The sequence below is a fragment of the Cupressus sempervirens genome, chromosome 9, assembly GCF_028749045.1.
Source record: "Cupressus sempervirens isolate cs-2001-9-10 chromosome 9, ASM2874904v1, whole genome shotgun sequence".
Classification (NCBI taxonomy): domain Eukaryota; kingdom Viridiplantae; phylum Streptophyta; class Pinopsida; order Cupressales; family Cupressaceae; genus Cupressus; species Cupressus sempervirens.
This window is the reverse complement of record NC_143126.1, coordinates 581,984,771-581,995,400: the sequence shown is the minus strand read 5'-3', so window position 1 is coordinate 581,995,400 and position 10,630 is coordinate 581,984,771. Positions and strand designations below refer to the sequence as shown.

The window sequence follows — 10,630 nt, the reverse complement described above, 5'->3', positions numbered from 1 at the left end:
GCTTCTCTGATATTCTATCATTTTTTTGATTCAGATTTTTTTTAGAACTGGATAAAATCCAAACATGTTCTTTTGGATTGAGCAAGCAACGTTGATATCTCCTTCGGACTTTTCGCGAAAAAATAAAACGATGTGGAACGAGCAACAAATTTTCCTTTCTAGCTCTAGCTACAAAATGTTGTACAGCCGAAACCGGAAATATCTTCATCAAATTATATTTTGATGATTTGTTTCTTTCAATTAATCGAATATTCAAAAAATAGAAAAGTAATGGTAATGCTATTACCATTACAGCTTTTATTACTTGACCTTTTAAGGTAAATATACGTATATCCCGTATAAGTAATGTACTAAGAATCCGAAAATCAAAAAGCTTAACAACACTTTCTCGACCAGAAAATATTTGACTTAGCAATCTCACCAAATTGGATTCGTTCCATGGAACGAATATATCCATCATGTAATCTTTAAATTTTGACTGAACGCTAAAGAACCAAACTATTTCTCAGTTTTTTCCGATAGGGTCCGTAGACCACGAATTTTCATGTTTTCCCATATATTCTTTTTTATTCTTTTGTAAGATAATATAGTGTAATTAATTACTTATTAAATTGAATTATAATAAGAAAGAGGTAGTCAGTGCAAGTTATTCAACTATTGTATTACTTATTAAATTGAATTATAATAAGAAAGAGGTAGTTAGTGCAAGTTATTCAACTATTGTACAATTTGTCAAAAAAAAGTTTCTTGTTATTTCTATAAAAGAGAAATAGAATTGAATTGGTTACCATATTTAGTATAATGAAATAACTTTACCATAGCATCCATGGCTGAATGGTAAAAGCACCCAACTCATAATTGGGAAGTCGCGGGTTCAATTCCTGCTGGATGCATAATAAACAGTTATTGCACTCTGTTTTTTAGATGAAAGAATCGCAGAAAGGTTATCTCGATTCAATTCAGTAGGGAGATTAGATTATCTCCATCCCTGTTTTGTAATTCTTAACTTCTATTTAAAAGAGAAGTTAAGAATTACAAATATTTTATTTAACACATGTCTGAACGACTTTTTCTCAGATAGAAAATCTATATTTTGTTTTGGTACAAAATGAACAAATTATATATTATAACCAGTATTATAACCAAAATGAACTTCTAATTGAATGATCAAGTTGATTTTGTAATTAGAAGTTCATCTAATAATTTAAGCCTAGCCTATTCCCTGTGATTTTAAGAATATGAATATAAGGGCAATTCTTCCTTTTTTTTTACACCTAGTGAAAATTATATTAGAATTTTACACCTAGTGAAAATTATATTACAAAAAATATCAATCTCTAAAATAATGTATCCTGGGCAATTGCAACAATTGGATTCATTATTATTCCCAATAAAGTAGATGCTATTACAGATATAATCATACTAACTTCGATATAATTTTTTGAGATTGAAGAAGATAATCTATAATTTTGCACATAGGGAGTTATTTCTTTGTTTCTTTCAGTCATTAATAACTTAATTATTTTAAGATAATAATATATGGAAATAGCACTCATAAAGAGTCCTATTGAAACCAATAAATAGGAGCCTTCTTGCCACCCACACCAGAATAGATAAAGTTTTCCAAAAAAACCTGCTAATGGAGGAATCCCTCCTAGAGATAGCAGACATAAAGATAAAGACAAAGTTGAAAAAGGGTCTTTCGCGTATAATCCTGCATAATCCCGAATGTTATCTGTTCCTGTACGTAGACTGAATAATATAATACACGCAAAAGCTCCTAAATTCATAAAAATATAGAGTAGCATATAAGTTATCACACTTGCATATCCATTATTTGGGTCTTTATCAATTATTCCAATAAGGATATATCCAATTTGACCTATCGATGAATATGCAAGCATACGTTTTATACTTGTTTGAGTAATAGCAATTAAATTTCCTAATATCATGCTAAGAATAGCTGATATTTCCAAAAGAAGATGCCATTCGTTCAATGAAAAATAAAAAATAATATCAAAAATTCTAGTGACTAAAGCTGAAGCAGCTACTTTTGAAATAACAGAAATAAAAGCAATGACTGGAGTGGGGGAGTTAGAGTTGAAAAGAGGAATTCTCCCTTCTCTCATTCAGAACCGTGCATGAGACTTTCTTCTCGCACGTCTCCTAAGTGATAAAATTTTTTTTAGAATCATTTGATTCTCTTTTTTTTATTACCTTCCTCATGTATGTATAAGATTGAATATATTCAATTGATATAAAGAATAACTAATCCTTAACTTCGCGAGGAATCCTTACTCAGTGGTTATTATAGTATGCAATATAGTGTATAAATTGTAAATCATTGATTTTTTTTTTTTTTTTTTTTTAAAGTTTAGTTATGAAAGAGTTAAAAATAAAGTGAAAAATAAAAAATAAAACCATCTGATTTAAATTGTTCTGAATAGTCATGAGATGCTCATCTTAGGGTAATCTTTTTGTCGACGGATGCCTTCTTTTTTACACTCGTAGTTTTTGAAGAATGAAAACTTACTATGTAGCATCTACATTAAGAATAAAAGTACACGTCAATCTGACCCTTTGTTAAAAACTACTCGTAATAATTCATTTGTAAAAGTTCTTTATTGTATTGGGGTGGTGTAGTGTGTTAATTCAATCAAACAATTGAGTTTGTTTCTTACTTTGCTTTACCTTAATTCAATTCAAATTTTTGGTAAAAGTGATGTCTTAGTCCAAGTGGGAATAACAATCTTTTTTTCACATGTCTATAGAGTTTTTATAAATAAAAACAAACATCTCTAAAAAAGATATTGTATGTAATAATTTATCAAACGAATCGCACTCCTTCATATACATCGGGGGTCCATTGATGAAAAGGAACTAAAGAAAGTTTGAATGCAATTCCTACTGTTAGAGATAGAAGTGCAATCCAAATTCCTGGAGAGTTATACATTTGTGTATTTATAAAACCATTGGCTATTTCTTGAATTTCAATCTCACCTCCAGATAGACCATATAGCCAAGAAAGACCATAAGCAAGAATGGAAGAACTTGTTCCACCCATAAGTAAATATTTCATAATAGCCTCATTAGACCGAACATCTCTTTTGGTATATCCAGATAATATATAAGAACATAGACTTAAACATTCTAAAGATACGAAGATAGTTGTTAAATCATTAGCACCACATAAAAACATTCCTCCTAGAGTAGCTGTTAATATGAATAACAAAAACTCTGTTATAGCCATTTCTGTACATTGAATGTATTCCACGGATAGAGGAACACACAAAGTGGAACATAATAAAATGAGAAACTAAAATATTTTATTAAAATTGTTTGTTTCTAAATTGCCAAAAAAACTAATCGTGGGTTCTTCTCTCCATTGAAATAACAAAAAAGTTATGCTTAGCACTAAACTTGTTAAAGAGATGAAATAAAACCAAGTTGTCTTTTTCTGATAAAAAATGACATCGATTACTAGAAGAAGAAATAGGCCAAAAATCAGGATGCATTCTGGGAAAATGGAACTTCCATAGAAGAGAAGCAAATGAAATTCTTTCATAAAAATGATTTTAAGGTATAAAAAATGCATTTTTCATTTTGTCCGGATCATTAGTTACTAACTTCAATTAATATTCGAGCAACATTTTGATTTAAAATCTCCTTATTATACATTATATCTATGATTTATTTTTCATTCTTCTTTTCCTTTCGTTTTCGTTCCAATAAAATTTGTATCAATTTTTTTGTATCAATTTTGAGAAAGTAAGTTTTCTTTTATTGATCAAAATGGGATAGATCTATGGATCTATTTATACTAGTTAGTGAATTAATGGTAATGTGCAAAAGCTTTATTAGATTCTTCCATTTTATGAATCTCTTCCTTCTTGCGTATAGCATTGCCTTTCTCTCTGACAGCATCCATTATTTCGTAACTTAATTTGAATTGCATATTTGGACCAGAACGTTTTCAGGATGACTCTAATAACCAACGAATCGCAAGTATTTTTCCTTCTTTCTCTTTTATTTCAATGGGAACTTGATAAGTGGATCCACTTACACGTTTTGATTTTACTATCAGTTTGGGAGTTAATTTGTCTATTGCTTGACGTAGAACAATTAGTGGATTTTTCTCTATTTTTTGTTGAATCTTTTCTAGAGATTGATAAAAAATTTGATAAGCTAATGATTTTTTTCCGTTCTTAAGAATACGGTTAACGACCATGTTAACTAATCGATTATGATAGATTGGATCAAATTTATCAATTTTCTTTTCTACAGTACTTTGGCGTGACATGAGTGTGAAAAAGGTTCATAAATTTATTTCATAAAGACTAATCATTAGTTATTTCAGCTTTTTAACTCCATATTGTAGGGTAGATCTCTAAAGGTATCAAAGATCTCCCTCCAAACCGTACATATGACTTTCGCCGGATATGGCTTTCCACATGATTCTATTTGCATATATAGAAGATATTCATTCTTATGCATAGAATTATGTTTACTCATTCTCAATTGAGTATCCATTTCCTTTCTTTTGCTATGATTAGAAATCTTGTATTTTCTATATCTATATGATTGGGTCCTTAGGTTTAAAACAGAGTATAAAAAAGGAAAAGGTGTTTTAAATCAATGCTATTTGAATTGAGTCTGCTCCAAAAAAGTCAAGACATTTCCAATTTTATGTTAACACACACTAAGTAAGGGAAAACTTATAAAATGAATTGAATATTAAACCTTAGACATATATTATCCTTATTGTTTTAGCCTGCTCTAGTCCCCTTAGAAAATGTTCGTTATTGGGTTAGCCATATACTTTACATGTTTTTAGCAATTGACATGGCATCATCATAAAATGATACAAATCTTAGATAAGAATATACAATGCACTAGAACGCCCTTGTTTCCGATTTTTGACTGAGGCAACATCTAAAATTCCTCGAATTATGTGATATTTAACACTGGGCAAATCTTTGACTCTTCCACCTCTTACTAATACTACATAATGTTCTTGTAAATTATGGTCAATACCAGGTATATAAGCAGTGATTTCATATTTAGAAGTTAATCGTACTCTGGTGACTTTGCGTAAGGCAGAGTTTGGTTTTTTAGGGGTGATAGTGGAAAAGTTGACAGAAAAGTGACCTTTACTACCACTATATAAAACCGTACATGAGAATTTCACCTCATACGGCTTCTCGTTCAATTCTTTTTAAGACATTTTTGTTTTTTGAGTATTTTGAATATTATATAGATTATATTCTATGTAAAAAAAAGAACTATTTGAATCCTTCGGGGTTCATTTTTCTTTCTCTATTAAAAACAATAAGAATGATAATCTTTTATTTATTTATCCATTTTTATTATTTACATTAACATGCTCATTTTTTATTGATATCTCGAAATATCATTTCATTTTGTTTCATCACAAATTCAATACGAAATTGAAGGGTTAATGTAAGCTTATCCATGTAGTTATGCATTATTTGAACTGGGAATCAATTTGATTCAAAATTTTGACTTTTGTGCTTTGGTTTGGGTGGCATGGTTTGTATACTGAGAATTATTTTGATGGCCTATGATAAAATGGTATCAATAGAATATATGCTCCGAGCGGCTGTGTGCACCAATCGGCAATATAAGGTAAGAAAATATAGGAAAAGCTTTTTTTTTTTGAAATGCAGCAATATTAATAGCCTATTTAGTTACGAATTTTGTTTTTAAGTAGAAAATGTCAATTTGGAAATTGTTACAGATTCCTTCCGAGGAATCATGATATAGTTTCGTTTAATTTCTCGATTCTTTTGGAATGGGAAGTTCTTACAATTTCCCTTCTGGATAAGGATAGGAAAGGGATATAACTCAGTGGTAGAGTGTCACCTTGACGTGGTGAAAGTCATCAGTTCAAAACTGATTATCCCTAGTTCTCTTTGTTATTTTTTGTTCGCTCTTTTTTTATATTTATATCGTGAATAAAAAGAGGCTAGGGGGTTTACATTTATAATATATTGATAATGTAATTTAATGTTAATAACAATAATCCACCAGAAAAGAAGATAAAGTATAACGTATCATAGAAGATTGATACGTATCAACGTTTTAATTAACATTCTGTCCTGTAATGGAGCTAAAAAAACTCATAATTACACATCCACATAATTCAATAATAGAATAAATTATTGTTAATAAATATAGAAAAAAACTAATTAATCTATAGTTCCATATTCTAATCCATATTCTAATAATTTTATATATATATATAACTAGCAAATAATCATATAACTACTAATAATAATATCTATATATATGTATACTATTTTAGGTTAGGTTTTGAATATTTAAGAAAGTTTAATATTTAAGGTTTAAGATATATGATTATACATATATCATACAGATGATAGATAATTCATAAATCGACTTCGTCCATGAAGAAGGGAGCTATAAGTAATTAAATAATGAAACTCTGAATTCCATTGAGAGTTTGATCCTGGCTCAGGATGAACGCTGGTGGCATGCTTAACACATGCAAGTCAAACGGGAAGTGGTGTTTCTAGTGGCGAACAGGTGAGTAATGCGTAAGAACCTGCCCTTGGGAGGGGAACAATAGCTGGAAATGGTTGCTAATATCCCATAGAATTTAGTACCTCTACGAGGTAGGCTGAGGAGCAAAAGGGAGGAATCCGCCCAAGGAGGGGCTCACGTCTGATTAGCTAATTGGTGAGGCAATGGCTTACCAAGGCTCCGATCAGTATTTGGTCTGAGAGGATGATTAGCCACACTGGGACTAAGACATGGCCCAGACTCCTACGGGAGGCAGCAGTGAGGAATTTTTCGCAATGGGTGAAAGCCTGATGGAGCAATCCCGTGTGAAGGAACAAGGCTCATGGGTCGTAAACTTCTTTTCTCGGAGAAGAATAAATGATGGTATCTGAGGAATAAGCATCGGCTAACTCTGTGCTAGCAGCCGCGATAAAACAGAGGATGCAAGCATTATTCAGAATTATTGGGCGTAAAGTGTCTGTAGGTGGCTTTTCAAGTCCGTCGTCAAATCCCAGGGCTCAACCTTGGACAGGTTGTGGAAACTATCAAGCTAGAGTACAGTAGAGGTAGAGGGAATTTACGGTGGAGTGGTGAAATGCGTTGAGATCGGGAGGAACTTCAAGGGCGAAAGCACTCTGTTGGGCCGTTACTGACACTCAGAGATGAAAGCTAGGGGAGAAAATGGGATTAGATACCCCCGTAGTCCTAGCCGTAAATGATGGATACTAGGTGCTGTGCGTATCAACCCGTATAGTACTGCAGCTAACGCGTTAAGTATTCCGCCTGGGAAGTACGTTCGCAAGAATGAAACTCAAAGGAATTGACGAGGGCTTGCACAAGCGGTGGAGCATGTGGTTTAATTTGATGCAAAGCGAAGAACCTTTCTAGTGATTGACATGCCGGGATTCCTTTTGAAAAAGAGGAGTGCCTTCGGGAACGCGGACACAGGTGGTGCATGGCTGTCGTCAGTTCGTGCCGCAAGGTGTTGGGTTAAGTCCTGCAACGAGCGCAACCCTCGTGTTTAGTTGCCATAAAGTTTGGAACTCTGAATAAACTATCGATGTTAAGCCAGAGGAAGGTGAGGATGATGTCAAGTCATCATGCCCCTTATACCCTGGGCAACACATGTGCTACAATGGTCGGGACAAAGAGTTGCGACCCCGCAAGGGTAAGCTAACCTCAAAAACTTGGCCTCAATTTGGATTGCAGGCTGCAACTCGCGTGCATGAAGTAGGAATCGCTAGTAATCGCTGGTTAGCCATACGGCGGTGAATTCATTCTCGGTTCTTGTACACACCGCCCGTCACACTAGGGAAGTGTGCCATGCTCGAAGTCATTATCTTAACCGCAAGGAGGGAGATGCCCAAAGCACGACTAGTGACTGGAGTGAAGTTGTAACAAGGTAGCCGTACTGGAAGGTGCGGCTGGATTACCTCCTTCTCAGGGAGAGCTAATGCTTGTTGAGTTCATACACTGTTACACTTGCGAAAGAGAGCGAGTGACACGAAGATGCATCTGCAAGAGATTAAGTCTCTTGTCATTTATTGGCTGTGAAGTTCGTTATAGTCATGTAAGTAAGAATGAAGTTCATAAGTAAGCTCCTTTTCCCAGGTCGAGACAAGTGGATAATTTCCTATTTTTAGTGCTTGTTTTAGTTTATTCAACCATTTAGTATCTTGAATTTATACATTAGAAAAATAGAAAAATCAGTATTTACAAAACAAATAGAGACAATAGAGACAATGATTTCAATTTTGAAATCATTGTTTCTATTTTCTTTTTTTGTTTATATATATATCTTTATTTTATATTTAACAATTAATTATTCATTTATTGAAGGAGTATTATGATTCATTTATTGAAGAAGTTTATAACTTTATTTAAAAGACTTATAAAGTTAGTTTCTTATTTGCTTAGGTTAGTTTCTTATTTGCTTAGGGCATTTTTGAATTTATTTAAGAAGCTTATGGCATGGGTTATTTATTTAAGAAGCTTATGGTATTGGTTACTTATTTATTTAAGAAGCTTATGGCATGGGTTACTTATTTATTTAAGAAGCTTATGGCATTGGTAAGTTCAGTTTCATTATTTAGAATTATAGAATGAAATAATACATACAAAAAGAAGGTACCAAAAAAAAAAAGGCAAGCAAGTGAGCTTGAGGATTTCTCTTGCTTTTGGCAGGCATCCCCTACTATTGGGGGGCTTACTGGGCTATTAGCTTAGTGGTAGAGCGCGCCCCTGATAACTGCATCATTGTGCCTGGGCTGTGAAGGCTATCAGCCACATGGATAGTTTAATGTGCTCATCAACGCCTGAACCAGAGATGTAGATCATCCAAGGCACATTAGCATGGCGTACTCCTTCTGTTTGAACCAGGGTTGAAAACTGACTTTTTTTTACCAGGAGGATAGATGAGGTGATTAAGGTGAGATCGAATGTAGACCAAATTTTCTATTCATTCGTGGGATCTGGGCAGTCCTGGGCAGCCATGTATTTTGGCTACTTTTTTTCGAGAATCCATGCATATCTTATCAGTGTATGGAAGGCTATCTCTCGAGCACAGGCTGAAGTTCTTATTAATTAAGCCTAAATGTTCAAAAAACACCTAACAAAAAATCTTCACAGACCAAGAACTACAAGATCACCTTTTATTCTAGGGTGACGGAAGGATCATATCATTCGAATTCATGCTTTTTTCTTTGCGTAGGATGCAGGAAATATAGTAAGTATAGGTTCGGCCAGGAGACTTTTTCTTTCTAAACCTAAAATAGTGGATAGTTAAATACTTGCTCGGTCTTCGACTCGTTGAATTACTATGAACAATTTCTGGATCAGTAGATTAGGAAATTGTTATTCGTCTCCTAATAAACGATGAGAAAGCAGGATCGAAAAAGGATCTTGGAGTGTTTGGGATTGGGTTAGGAGGATCTTATTAATACCTCCTCTTCTCTTCTCATCCAAATTTTGACTTCTATTTCTTGCCGTTGGTGAAGAAAAAGGAAGGAGAGCAAGTACACTTGGAGAGCGCAGTACAACAAAAAATTGTATGCTGTGTTCAGGAAGGACGAGTCGCTCCTGAATGAAGAGATAACTTATTCTCCTTGAATCATATGTGCGATTATTTACTTCATGGGCGAGGTCTCTGGTTCAAGCCCAGGATAGCCACCCATTATGTGCTATGTACTAGGATTGTTGTCTACTTCATTTGATATCTATGGGGATATAGCTCAGTCGGTAGAGCTCCGCTCTTGCAATCAGGTCGTTGCGATTACGGGTTAGATGTCTGATTGTTTAGGCGGTAATGATAGTATTTTTACCTGAACCAATGGCTCACTTTTTATCAGTAATGGGAGAAAGGACCGTAACATGCCACTAAAAAACTCTATTAAGATGAAGATAGACTGTCAAGAATGTAGAGAAGGTAGGGTGGGTAGTTGGTTAGATCTAGTATGGATTGTACATGGTCCATAGTTGGAGTTGGCAGCTCTCCTAGGGGTCTTTCTTATAGGATCCTCGGAGAAGAGGATCAAGTTGGCCCTTGCGAACAACTTGATGTACTATCTCCCTTCAACCCTTTTTAGCCCAAAAAATGGGGGCAGAAGGAAAAGTCATGCCATGGACCAACCCCATCATCTCCACCCCGTAGGAACTACGAGATCGCTCCAAGGATGCTTTTGTCATCCAGCGGTTATAGACCGACCACAAACCCTGATTTGAGAAGTGGAACACATTAGCTATCTCTTCTGATTGGGCAGGAAGGGTCGAAGAAGGGCAATCTTTTTAAGATAAGACCAAAGAGTCGGTGGAAAAAAGAAGAGCTGTTCTTGGTTCTTCTGGAGTTTTTTTTCTTAAGAACTTCAAGAATTCCTAGGGTCAACAACTTATTGCTTTTGGGAGGAGTTGCTCTTTGGAGAGCACAGTATAATGAAAATTGTGAGCTGTGTTCGGGGGGAAGGCTATTGTCGATTGTGGACCTTCTATGGTAGACTTAATCAAGAGGGTTCAATAGACAGTGGTTGACCCTGTGGCGGATGCCAGCGGTTCGAGTCCGCTTATCTCCACCTCGTGATGATTCTGCGGAGCA

General features: G+C 34.4%; 1 non-coding gene and 1 pseudogene across 1 annotated transcript; both read left to right on the top strand.

The window, feature by feature from the left end:
• Window positions 1-820: 820 nt before the first annotated feature.
• On the top strand, window positions 821-893 carry TRNAM-CAU (transfer RNA methionine (anticodon CAU)). The gene has a single exon. It is a non-coding gene; the product is annotated as a tRNA-Met (tRNA).
• A 5,584-nt stretch (window positions 894-6,477) lies between these two features.
• On the top strand, window positions 6,478-7,978 carry LOC149540012 (18S ribosomal RNA; annotated as a pseudogene).
• The last annotated feature ends 2,652 nt before the right edge of the window (window positions 7,979-10,630 follow it).